Raw genomic sequence first — 14,568 nt, forward strand, 5'->3', positions numbered from 1 at the left:
TCACTGACTCATACGTTGGACTACTGGTTGGCCGCCTCACCCACACTCCTGCTTGGCTGATCCTGGTCCAAACCCCCTCCACGACGCCGCCCCACCCCAGCCGGCCCCCTCCCTGGCGCCACTCGGCCACGCTAGCCTGCTACTGTCTCCCGCCCCCCCCCTAGTGTCACCCTACCACGCCGGCCCGCTGCCTGCCTCCTCCCCAACCACACCTAGCCACATCGGTGTGCCGCTGCCCCATGCCTCCCGACCACGCTGCCCCACGCCACTTGGCCATGCTGCCTCGATGTGCCCCGGTCCCGCTACCCCGCCCCGCCCGATGGGCGTCTAAAACCTAACAGGCGCTCAATGAGTTTGGATTTTTTTTATTTTAGACCGTTTGCGCATTCGGGTTCAGGTCGGGTTATGGTTGGCGGGTTTCGGGTTATGTATGGTTTTGTTCGATCTGGACCCGGCCCTGCCCATTACCAACCTTATGTAGAAGGGCCTCCTTTGCTTCATCGAAGGAAGCAGAGGTTGCATGAGGACTGACATGTCTATGTGAATAAACATCACTGGTGATGGTGGATTGGTATGAAGAACATCGGGGCATAGAATATTAGCAACATCGACTCCATCAAGGGGGTGGTGCTGAGTGAACAACCAACAATTGGAGTCGTGGTTGTCAAAGGTTTTCTGTGTGTTGCCACGGTTGAATGCTCTGTGCTACCAGCCTTGGTAAAGGTCCATGGAGCAGCATGCCCTCCATTGTAGCAGAGGGATCAAGAGCTGAGATTGAGGGTGTGTGTGTTGCTGAAACAAAGGAGAACAGTGACGGCGGAGCGATAGAGGTGTGGTGCAAGGCGTGGTAGGGGCTGGCGACATAGATGGAGGCAGAGGTGGCATGAATGACGGTGGTGTGAGGAACATCATGGGGGTAAATGGGCATTTATAGGTGCTCACTAGCATGTTCACTTGAAGCCCGACAACGGTGGACGTGGCACCTCCAACGACATCGGTGGTGATGGCTCAGTCAGAACCAAAATGATTCAAGCAAGAGCCGAGTTGAAGCCAATACGTGCTTTGAATATGAAGGGGCCAATGATTCTAGCGACAATGAGGAGCTAGAACTTGAACCATAATGATGTGCGACAACCATGAAGGAAACTAGAGAAACTAACCTAATATTAGTAGATCTACGGGTAAAGAGGGCCAGACCCCTCCCTCTCAGCTCCAGTGACGTTGCAGGCACCGAAGAAGTGAGGGGGAAACAATATTTGGGTGTGAGGAGGGGTGACGACAGGATGCGGGAAACTATAGCTTTTCTGTCCAAGTGGATTGTTGTTCAATTTGCTTCAGATGGATATGTGCCCATGTTTTCATCTCTATCTGTGAAGTATCTGCCCGGAAGAAACCATGCTTCTTGACAAGTGATGTGAGGTGAAGCTTTTATTTTAAATTGTTTGAGCATGTAAGATTGCTCTAGAAAATTTTAGTAATATTTGAATCCCAAAACCCTATCCACGCAGGCATGTTGCGGCCTCGAGGCTCCAAAATCGAAAATGAGCCTAATACGCCTGTGCATAATAGGCCCGACCCGGCCTAACCCTATATGGACGACCGGGCCAACTTGGAAATCATAAGCTAGTCAAGAATCGTTTCAGAATCTACTATCTTGCAAACTCAAATACCCTTGAGCTGAGGAGAGATTTGCAGAAATGCACTCCAGTTGATTGTGCTTCGCTGAAATGCCATCATGATCCACATGTCATTGAAGCAGGTGGTCTCACATGTCATGGACATATGGGTAGTACTTCATCGAAGCACCTATCAACTAGAGTGCATTTCGATAATTTCCCTGAGCTGGAGTGATTAGCAGAAATACACTCCAGTTGATTGCTCTTCGCTGAAATGCCACCATGATCCACATGTCATTGACATAGGTGGTCTCACATGTCATTGACACAGGGGTGGCATTTCATCGAAGCTCGAGGTGCCACCTCTAGCTAGCCGCTACAATCAAGTCATGAGTGAAGCTGATTTTAATTTTGTCTCTCTATTTCTCTTTCTGGTCATCTTCTTCCTTTGAATTTTGTCCAAGATTAGGCATTGGATTTTGTTGATGACAAGATTTGACAGCTATATTGGTCATTGCAGCAATCAATACCTCCAACCAGATGAACAGTACTTCTGATCAGATGAACAGTGCATCCGACTAGATGAGCAGTGCTTCCGGTCAGATAAATAGTACCCCTGGCTAGTGAGTAGTACCCAACCAGCGAACAGTAGTTACGACCAAGACCAAGTGATATGGACAGATGTTCAGATCGAAAACGTAGTCGAATCGAAGAAGTTCGAACTGCAATAAAGGATACTCGGGTCGATATATAGGAATTTACGTGGTTGAATAGGAAAGATATGTTAGTTATAGAAAGTTTGGACTCATGTGTTATAGCCGAATCATATTTATAAGTCTTGTTCGGTTTGAATTAGGAGTCTTAATCCTGTATGGCTAAGACATGCCGCCCTTTAAATATAAGAGGGTCATGGCCGATTGAAACATCCAACAATCAATCAAATATCAATATGCATCTGCTATTTTTCTACCTAGCTCCTGTAGTCATGTTCCTCCTTCTTCCTCCTCCTGCTGATGCTCGTTCTTGATCTTGATGACTAAGGACAAACCGTCGGTTGATCGTGCCCTGATGGGGTCACTTCGGGGTGCGATTTGCTGATGAGATCCGTCATCATAGTGCTAGACAGGGTTTTCCAGGTGCTACTCATTGGGTTAGTTATCTTTTTCCAGTTTGCTCGTAATTTAATCGCTTGTTGCCACGAAAGCGCACAAGTTATCTCCGTTGTTGAATGCCCTGCACGTGGTGCTAAGGATTACACACGAGGTGCTTAGTGTTTGGCGTGGCAACTTGTAAGGAACTGTAGGTGTACCAAGTAAAGGGGTACCCCGACTAAACGGACCCACGTAGGGCACAAACGGCCAGGGGAACATCTCCTAAAAAATATAGTCGGACGATAAGCTACCCTGACCAGTGCAAAGCCTCCAGCGACCAATCTCACCGCATCTTCACATAAACCCGCGACCAGCCCCCCTGGTCGCATGACCTAATTAGACACTTGCCCGAGCAATTCTCTTCACCGGGCACCACCCCGATGGATAAGGTCGTGGGTGGTGCAGGGGGGCGTGTCCCGTCCCGTAGCATTAAACGCTATGGTGTAAGACTCTATAGGCCGGCACAGCGCCGCTCGACATATGGGATGTTATCAGCCATTCCGCAGAGGCAAGTGGACGAAGATGGCATGCAGAGGCAAGTGGACGAGAACGGCGCGCAGAGGCAAGTGAACGAGGACGGCGCACAGAGGCGAGCAGACGGGGACAATGCAGAAGTGCACCGTTCCGTCCCGTCGCATTAAATGCAGCAGGATAAGGTTCCATAGGCTAGCAAAGACGACGCGCAGTAGCACGATGTACAATACTGTTAGAGCAAAGTCGCGTGCCCGATACTCCGTAATGATGATCTGAGATAAATATTAGAATGAGCAGAGGTCATCTGTGTAGAATCGCATGTTAGTTCTCCCTCTCCCAACTATATAAAGGGATGAAGACCCATTGTAAGGCTGGGCAGATCAGTTCTGGCAATCCTCTAGAACAACGCTATAACCAAGTGAGATCTACTATAACATAGAAAAAAACAGGACGTACGGTTGTTATCTTCTGGAAGATCCGAACCTGTATAACCCTCGATGTCCCAAAATCCTTCATTTACACGAATAGACACATTCTCTCCCTGAAACGTTGTTCACGCACCCACTGACACACCTTGGAATCACTGTCAGGGATTTACCCTCGACATTTGCCCTACCGGAATGTCGATGGGATGATACCTTATCCTGCTGCATTTAATGCGATGTGACGGAATGGTGCACTTCTGCATCATCCCCGTCTGCCCGCCTCTGCGCACCATCCTCGTCCACTTGCCTCTGCGTGCCGTTCTCGCCCACTTGCCTCTGGCCGTCTTCGTCCACTTGTCTCTGCGCGCCGTCTTCGTCCACTTACCTCTACGGAATGGCTGATAACATCCCATCTGTCGAGCGACGCTGCGCCGGCCTGTAGAGTCTTACACCGTAGCCTTTAATGCTATGAGACAGCACGTCGCCCTGCACCGCCCACGACCTTATCCATCGGGGCCGGTGCCCGGTGAAGAGAATTGCTCAGCAAGTGTCCAATCAGGTCCTACGACCAGGGGGTCTGGTCACGGGTTTGTGTGAAGATGCTGCGAGATTGGTCGCTGAAGGCATTGCACTGGTTGGGGTAGCTTATCGTCCGACTAGATTTTTTAGGAGATGTTCCCTTAGCCGTTTGTGCCCTACGTGAGTCCGTTTAGCCGGGGTACCCCTTTACTTGGTACACCAACAGGAACCGCCCGGATAGTATAATCACTAAGTCGATCATTTGCATAACCATGACTACAATGATTAACTAGAATACTACCCCAGTACTCATTTGCATAATCATTTGCACGTGTTTTGTACCCAAGATCGGAACACATGACTCTCCAACATATAGCATCACAACGCAGTTTAAGAAAGAGCAAATAATTAAAGTTATATTACAAGTTATTAAGCATTTACCAAGTTATTACAATTTGTAGCAGAAGAGAGCTAGGATGAGATAAATACCGATTCAACTTCTAACCAACAAAATAAATTACGCAGTGAAAGACTAAAGACTATACAATAAAAGAAGGATGGATCCATATGCCCTTAGACTCTATCATAGAAGCACGACCTCCGAGTAGTTGCCTACTCATGCCCACTACGATCATCAGCGAGCGTGAAGTAGCAAAAGACCAACTCCTCCTCGCCAGTAGCACCTGAAATAGCAGTATGAATACGAAGGTACTAGTAAGACTTAATCTATAATGGGCACTTATAAATAGTCTGACTCCAAAGATTATGCATTATGATGTTAGCAAGAATACAGCCACATGTTTAAGTAAATTTGTATGCGAAAGCAAATTTGACATAAACATGTGTGAGAATATATATCTGACCAAAATAACAAACTAGCCTATAAATATCAACTGAACATAATGTAAAAGGAACCATAAGAATAATATCTGTAAAGCATCATCTCAATCCATCAACCACCTCAATCCACATTCATAACTCTACGATTGCTGCAAATCAACAGATGTATTCTCATGAGAGAGCGCAACATTTCAAAATACTTTTACACCCTGCAGGGGTACACATTTACCTACAAGATTTGAGGACCATATGGCTTGCACGACCACACAGGTCCATACAATATGCTACTCATGTCAACATTTCCCAATACGCCCCAACCATTTAAATTGTACATCGCTCGGTGCGGAGCCCACTCTGGTTAACTCCAGAAGCAACCACAAGTGTCTCTACAAGCCCGCCCACTCACACACTTGATGTTTAAGCCCTAAATGATCACAGCTATAGAGGTATTCGACTTGTCTTACCATTATATCGATATATGGTAAGTTCGGTAACTTCTAGAGCTAATTGCAACAATGATCGGTACTTAAGTGACGCAAGCGGTCTACGGTGTCTGGGTTCCTCTCCCGACCTACCCAGGGGAACTCCACATCCGGGCAGGAGAAACACCCCTAACATCGTCCAGATCTCATCTCATCCACACCACTCATCCAACCAACACCATCAACCTATTATTGTGATCATTGTACAAGTAATTAAAGTATATGCTCGCGAACGATGAAACATAGCACCGCTCGACTACTACTGAGGACCTAAGCACTTGCTAAGCATCACGAATAATATTTTAAGTTAGATAACATGATATTAAACCTAGGCTACAAGGATACTGATCAATACTTATTCATGATAGAGAATTAATACATCAACATAAGTTCTACTCATCATAAATCTGACATCGACTCGAACGCATGCATAATAGACATAAAGAATATTTATCACATTACGCATATATGATCCAAATTAATGAGAGAAATATGCTTAGAGTTTTGTCATGGCGTGATTTTCCAATCAGTCCACCGCTTATCGTCGGAACCAAGCCTGTTGTTCTACTTACGTGCTACTGCTAAAAAAGTTTTATCGTGCCGATTGCTCCAGGCTATCCACTAAGGGATCATCTTCTTCGGCCATGGTACAATATGGACTCGAGATCAATCACAACAATATCGTCACGCCATCTATCCACGTCAAGCCCGAGGTACAATTTGTAAATACATTACCATATTATTTTGCAAATACCATGAATAGGCATATTGATGTTGTTATGCCTGTATTTGATGAATTTAATGCATCGGCTAGAAATTCAAATTATACGTTGGGTAATAATTTTAGATCTTCAGTTTTACAATTACAACATATTGATTACATGCAACAACCAATGCAAAACAATATGCATGCTTCAAAATTCAATGCTATTAGCAACATACAATATGAGCTTGTTTCTTTTAATTCATCGGCAATACTGTCGGTGTATTCAGAACCAGGGGTCCCTAAGTCCCGAGACCAGACCGGCCATCCGCCACATGTCACCACTCTGCAAGGTAAGAAGAAGCTAAGTACCGGGAGAAGGTGCTCGGGGCCGCCGCCTCTGGTTCCCGAGCACCCTAGTTCCCCGATGATCCGCAGAGCCCAAATACCGGGAAGGAAGTGCTCGGGAGAGAGTGCTCGGGGCTGCACGTGGCAGCCCCCGAGGACTCGGTACCCCGAAGGTCCCACCGAAGTGCTCGGGAGAGAGTGCTCGGGGCTGCACGTGGCAGCCCCCGAGGACTCGGTGCCCCGAAGGTCCCACCGAAGTGCTTGGGAGAGAGTGCTCGGGGCTGCACGTGGCAGCCCCCGAGGACTCGGTGCCCCGAAGGTCCCACCGAAGTGCTCGGGAGAGAGTGCTCGGGGCTGCACGTGGCAGCCCCCGAGGACTCGGTTCCCCGAAGGTCCCACCAAGTGCTCGGGAGAGAGTGCTCGGGGCTGCACGTGGCAGCCCCGAGGACTCGGTGCCCCGAAGGTCCCACCGAAGTGCTCGGGAGAGAGTGCTCGGGGCTGCACGTGGCAGCCCCCGAGGACTCGGTGCCCCGAAGGTCCCACCGAAGTGCTCGGGAGAGAGTGCTCGGGGCTGCACGTGGCAGCCCCCGAGGACTCGGTTCCCCGAAGATCCTCCCAAAGTACTCGGGAGAGAGTGCTCGGGGCTGCACGTGGCAGCCCCCGAGGACTCGGTTCCCCGAAGGTTCGCGCAAGATCATTCGACGACCCGAAGGGTCCCGTCGTTAGGGTGTCATCCAGTCAAAGGCCCAATGCCGCATTTAATAGGCACGCGCGGCCTGACATCCTGACATCCTGACATTCTCAGCTGCCCACGTGTGAGGAACCGTCCAAATAGTATTCTAATTAATCATCAGGAGGATCATTAGTCATAATCACAACCTCGACGATTAACCAGAATACCATTCCGGTAGTCCCGGCACGTGTTTTGTGCCCAGGATCGGAACACATGCCTTCCAACTCAAATATCACAACACAGTTTAATAGAGAGCAAATAATTAAACTGGATTACCATTGTTAAACAAGCAACTGCTTCCACAATTTACAACAAAAGAGGAACAACAACAACTACTATGCAGCGGAAGAAAAACCTATACAACAAAAGAGTATGGAGCCGTATGCCCTTAGGCTCCATACCAAAAGCGCCAGAGTTCGGAGTAGAAGGTGCTACTCCTGCCCGCCACCCTGATCGGCAGGCACAAAGTAGCCGAACACTGCCTCTTCTTCGCCGACCTGCGAACCTGGAAGCAACTTAAGGGCAGCACCCTTAGTACGAAGGTACTAGCAAGTCTTACACAGTATGAGTATATATATTCTCGACTCCAAGGATCATGCATTTAAAGCTGTAGCAAGGATTAAGACATGTTTAAGTTTATTAAGCAGTAAGCAACCTAGACTCTAGGTGTAAGCAACTGACTTAAACAACCACCGACTCAAACCCTGCCAACCAACTGATCAAAACAGATATATAACAACAAGTGTATAAAAGCAAACCATTCCCACCAAACCACCAACCACATACCGACCAAACCACCCAATCCAACGATGCCACAACCCACATCGAAACTCTACGACCAAAATATGGTCGCTCGGTGGAGATAAGCGATAGCGATGCTCATAACCGAGAGCGCGGCAGTTCGAACTGATTATACACCCTGCAGGGGGATACTCCTGGACCCACACGACACAGGGACCATACGGCTTGTGCCACCCGCTAAGATGCGCACAAGGGGGTACCCGTGACAACCTTTCCCAACCAGGCCCAACCATGTGGATCAACCATAGCTCGGCGAGGCGGTATTAGAACTACTCCCCGAGCAAACTAATACCGCTAAAAGCCCGGACTCAAACCGGACTCACACCGTCTATGACGAGGCCCACATGACCACGTCTGCGAAGGTAATCAGCTCGCCTACCATTATATCAGCATGTGGTGAGTAAGGTATGTGCTAAAGCCGACTACACCGATGATCGGTGCTTAACCGGTGCAAGCGGTCTACGGTGTCCGGGTTCCCTCCCCGAACTGCCTGAGGACTCCTCGTGAGCAGATGACACCCCTAACACCGCCCACACCTCGTCTCAACTCACCACTCACCAAACCGACTCATCATCAACACAACCATAAGTGTGAACAATTAGTAAATCCTAGGCTCGCGACAACGGTGGACGCCGTCGTCGACTTCTACCGGTAAGCCTAAGTACCACTAAGCATAGCGAACTAAAATTAGACCTCGATGACACCACTAGGCTCCTAGGAACAACACATGACACGTGACCGAAATGGGATAATGCATCGGTATAGGTTCTACCCAACTCAGTACCCGACACATGCAATGTATACATAAGCGTAGATAACATATTAAAATTTCAAGTAGACACGGTGCAATATGAACGATGCTTGCCTTGCTGCCCTGAATCAGAAAGGTGGGACGCCTCACGATCGCCCACGGCCTCCGGGATCGACGGATCGGCGTTCACTACAGAGAGCAACGCGTGCAATGTAATGAGCATGTATGAAATGCGATCATGTAGGAAAAATATGCTCCACAATACATGACAACATTATTCCAAGATCGTACTGTTCAAACCAGAATTTTCCAAGTGGTCTCAAAAGTTTGGAGTTCCTACGAATTAACTACGAATTTTACAAGCTATCAGCTATCAGGAAAGCCTGATAAACCGTGCTCGGGTGCCCGGGATGAACAGTACTCACGGGGGTACCCGGGGTGAACAGTACCCGGGGGTGCTCGGGATCGACCGTGCTCGGGTGCTCGGGGTGAACAGTACAGGGGGGTGCTCGGGGTGAACAGTACAGGGGGGTCGTCGGGGTCGACCGTGCTCGGGGTGAACAGTACAGGGGGTCCTCGGGTGAACAGTACCCGGGGTCGTCGGGTGAACAGTACCCGGGGGTGCTCGGGTGAACAGTATCAGGGGGTGCTCGCGGTGACTGAACTCGTGCTCGGGTGAACAGTACCCAGAGGTCGTCGGGTGAACAGTACCCGGGGTCGTCGGTGAACAGTACCCGGGGTGCTCGGGAGTGCTCGCGGTGACTGAGCTCGTGCTCGGGTGAACAGTACCCGGGGTCGTCGGGTGAACAGTACCCGGGGTGCTCGGGAGTGCTCGCGGTAACTGAGCTCGTGCTCGGGTGAACAGTACCCGGGGGTCGTCGGGTGAACAGTACCCGGGGTGCTCGGGAGTGCTCGCGGTAACTGAGCTCGTGCTCGGGTGAACAGTACTCGGCGCTACAGTAAAATCAGCCTCGCGCAGCTCCAGAACAGCAGCCATTACGAAGGGAAAAACTGAGCTAAACTAACCTGGGAGTCTCTCTAAATCAAAAGTAAAAATGCCTAGAAGGATGTACAGGGTCTAGACTTTGCTCAACCGCCTAGCAACATGATTCCTAACTCAAATCCACATAAATCCTCATTTGTTCCCAGACTGCAGAACTTTAAGAACTTTGCAACCCTAGTTCCAGAATCAAGATCTCTCCAACCAAAAATGAGCATACTTGCCATGGGAGCCTAGCAGACTCACCTAAGGTCCTTTGCTGAGGTTAGTGACCGCCAGTTGAAGGAGGAAACGACGGAAAATGGCTTGGAGAAGAGAGGAAAAACTGCTGCTTCCTTGCTTCTCCCAAAGAACACCAAACAAGTTCAGAACCAGCTCGAATTCCTTCGGGGAAACTGAAAATGAATTGGATGGACGAGTAGTCCCTGAGCTGGTGGTCAGGTGAGTACCACATACGTACCTTGATCTTGCTCCCAGAGGTAGGGATCCAAAAGGGGAAAAATGGAGCCTAAAAGAGAGAGTGAGAGACAGCCAACTCCAACTTGCTTCCTCAAAAAGCCTTATCTGGTGGAGTGGGTGAGTAGTACGTATGGGCAAGCTTTTTAGGGGGAGAGAGAGTGTTGTTGCCCACCTATGGAGAGATATTTTCCACCCAAGTGGGCCCCATTTACCTAGAGGAAAGTCCAGACTTGCTTCTAGCTCTTTTATTTCTCTTAGATTTTCCTTCTCCCACCTCATTGATTCAAAGTGAGGTGCTCCAGTGACCCAAACTGGAACATGAAGCTGAAATTGCATGTTTTAGGATTAAAACACACAATTACGGATTTTAGGACGTGACAAACCTCCCCCCCTAAAAAGAATCTCGTCCCGAGATTCAGTATGAGTCGGGGAGAGAACGATGAGCACACTCATGTGAGAGATTCCAAATATACCAGATTGCGACATCTTTCACAAGTCCTCAAAGAACTCAGGATACTCGGAGCGGAGCTTATCTTCCCGCTCCCATGTCGCTTCGACTTCTGTATGGTTGCTCCATTGGACCTTCAGGAATTTGATAGAATGGCGCCGTGTCTTGCGCTCGGCTTCATCCAAGATACAAATTGGTCTCTCACAATATGTCAAATCCGGTTGCAACTCTTGGGGTGCAATATCAACGACTTCCGTCGGGACTCGGAGACACTTCTTCAATTGTGACACATGAAACACGTTGTGTACGGCGGAGAGAGACGGAGGCAAGTCCAACTGGTACGCGACCTCTCCACGCCGAGCAAGAATCTGAAATGGGCCAACATACCGAGGCGCCAATTTGCCTCGGACTTGGAATCGACGAACGCCTTTGAGAGGTGAGACCTTCAGGTACACGTGATCCCCCACCTCAAATGTGAGCTCTCGGCGACGTCGATCCGCATAGCTCTTCTGCCTAGACTGGGCCGTGAGAATACTCCTGCGGATATTCTGGACATGGTCTTCTGCCTCCTTGACCAAATCCGGACCCAGAAAAGCCCGCTCACCGGATTCAGACCAATTCAGCGGCGTACGGCACCTCCGACCATAAAGGGCCTCGAACGGCGCCATCCCAATACTAGCCTGGAAACTGTTGTTATACGAAAATTCCGCGAACGGCAGGCATATGTCCCACTTCTTCCCATAAGTGAGCACACAAGCACGGAGCATATCTTCGAGAATCTGATTTACCCTCTCCGTCTGACCATCCGTCTGCGGGTGATACGCCGTGCTGTGGAACAATTCGGTTTCCATAGCCTCCTGGAAACTTCTCCAAAAATGAGAAGTAAACTGTGTACCCCGATCAGAAACGATCTTCTTCGGCACTCCATGGAGACAAACGATTCTAGTGAGGTACAACTCCGCATACTGCTTAGCAGAATAAGTGGTCCTGACAGGAAGGAAATGCGCGGACTTTGTCAACCGGTCCACGATGACCCAAATAGAGTCATACCCACTCGAAGTCTTCGGTAAGCCGGAAATGAAATCCATCCCAACTTCTTCCCACTTCCAAGATGGAATGGGCAAAGGCTGGAGTGTGCCGGCAGGCTTGATGTGTTCAGCCTTCACCCTTCGGCAGACGTCGCACTCAGACACATACCTAGCAATCTCCCGCTTCATGCGAGTCCACCAGAAACGGGGTTTCAAATCCTGATACATCTTCGTACTGCCAGGGTGAATGGATAGCAATGAATCATGAGCCTCATCAAGGATCTTCTTCCTCAGCGCCTCGACCCTCGGAACCACTAAACGGTCCCCAAACCAGATAACGCCTTGATCATCCTCAGTAAAGCACAAGGCCTGCCCGATCTTCCTTTTCTCTCGAATTCGGGCCATACCCTTATCATCCCTCTGTGCAGCCTTAATCTCATCAATGAGCGTGGACTTGATTTCGAGATTGGCAATAAAACCGTCCGGCACCATATCAAGCCCAAGACGCCGGAAATCGTCGCATAACGTGGAATCCATCGGCGAGGCTATAAGACAGTGACAATGAGCCCTTCGACTCAAAGCATCGGCGACCACATTCGCCTTGCCAGGATGGTAGTGAACCTCCAGCTCATAGTCTTTGATCAACTCAAGCCACCTGCGCTGCCTCATGTTCAAATCTGACTGCGTGAAGATGTACTTCAGGCTCTTGTGATCCGTGTAGATACGGCACAAGTTGCCCATCAAGTAGTGGCGCCACATCTTCAGAGCGTGCACGACAGCTGCAAGTTCAAGATCATGTGTCGGATAGTTCTCCTCGTGACGCTTCAGCTGTCGGGATGCATATGCAACGACTCGGTCCTCCTGCATCAAAACACAGCCGAGACCGATGCCAGACGCGTCGCAATACACATCAAATCCTCTGGTCACATCAGGTTGAGCAAGCACTGGAGCGGTCGTGAGCAGCTTCTTCAATGTCTGGAAGGCAGACTCACAGGCATCTGACCACTCAAACACGCTGCCTTGCTTCAACAACTGAGTCATCGGCTTCGCAACCTTGGAGAAGTTCTCGATGAACCGACGGTAATAGCCTGCAAGTCCAAGAAAACTCCGGATCTCACTGACATTCTGGGGCTGAACCCAGTCGAGCACATCCTGCACCTTGCTCGGGTCAACTGCCACTCCGTTCTCTGATAGAACATGTCCCAGAAAAGCCACCTCCCTGAGCCAGAACTCACACTTGCTGAACTTGGCATACAACTGATGCTCTCGGAGCCTGCCCAGAACAATACGGAGGTGCCCAATGTGCTCTTGTACAGTCTTGGAGTATATCAGAATGTCGTCGATGAAAACAATGACAAACTTGTCCAACTCCTCCATGAATACCGAGTTCATGAGGTACATAAAGAAAGCCGGCGCATTAGTCAAGCCAAACGACATAACGGTGAACTCATACAAGCCGTATCGAGTAGAGAACGCTGTCTTTGGAATATCCTCTGGTCGGACCTTGATCTGGTGATAGCCCAGCCTCAAGTCAATCTTTGAGAAGACTCGGGCTCCAGTCAACTGATCAAACAAGATGTCGATCCTAGGAAGCGGATACACATTCTTCACAGTGACTGCATTCAGCGGACGGTAATCAACACACATCCGGAGAGTGTCGTCCTTCTTCTTCACGAATAGAGCCGAGCATCCCCAAGGTGAGGAACTAGGACGAATGAAACCCTTCGCCAGCAGCTCCTGGATCTGCTTCTTCAGCTCAACTAGCTCAACTGGCGACATCTTATACATCTTCTTCGAAACCGGGGCCGCACCGGGCACGAGATCAATAGAGAACTCCACTGCCCTACCAGGCGGCATTCCAGGCAACTCATCCGGAAAGACATCCGGAAATTCCCACACCACAGGAATGGTCTCCATAACCCTGGTGGGGACAGCCTTTACGGCGAACAGGCAGGACTTGACATCCTCTAGCTTTAACTGGACCCGAGTACCTGACAGACCATTGAGGGTGACGGTCCGCCGAGCACAGTCCAACACAGCCTTGTTCTTGGAGAGCCAATTCATTCCCAAAATAATATCAATTCCCTTCGAGTTCATCACTAACAGATTGACAAAGAAGGGAACTCCGTTGACAATTACCGCCGCTTTATTCACACACTGGTTGATTAAAACTTTGGCCCCTGGGGCGTCTATAAGGTACGGTGTGTGGGTAGCACTGACTCTCAACCCACTTTTCCAAACATAACCCGAAGATATAAAGGAGTGAGAGGCTCCTGAATCAAACAAAACCACTGCAGAAAAGATGTCAGAGTTGAAACTCATATCCAACGTACCCATTAGGACGGTGTCACCCTCCTGAACCTCGTCGGCGGTAGTGTGGCGAGCTCGACCACGCTTGGGAACGTGAGTCGCCTGCGAAGACTGCGGTGCTGACTGAGCCGGCGGTGGTCGCGGGGCACTCACCGCGGCTCCCGGCCTCGGATACGGGCACTCCCTCGAGAAATGGCCGACGCGGCCGCAGTTGAAGCACGGACCGCCTGAGCCACCGGTCACGCTCACTTGGGAGCCGGCGGGTCGTGCAGCCTGCCCTTGTGGGGCGGAGAACGCAGGACGTGGTACAAACCACATCGGTCGTGGGTAGCCAGCCGACGGCACCTGAAACTGTGGAGGCTGACTCTCAGTGCGGGTGCGCTGCGAGCTCCCACCCACAGAAGACGAGGAACCCCTCTTTCGCCTCTTCTCCTCTTGGTGGCTCTTATACTTGAGCTCCACTGTGATCGACGTGCTTAC

This window comes from Phragmites australis, chromosome 10 (genome assembly GCF_958298935.1).
Source record: "Phragmites australis chromosome 10, lpPhrAust1.1, whole genome shotgun sequence".
Taxonomy (NCBI): domain Eukaryota; kingdom Viridiplantae; phylum Streptophyta; class Magnoliopsida; order Poales; family Poaceae; genus Phragmites; species Phragmites australis.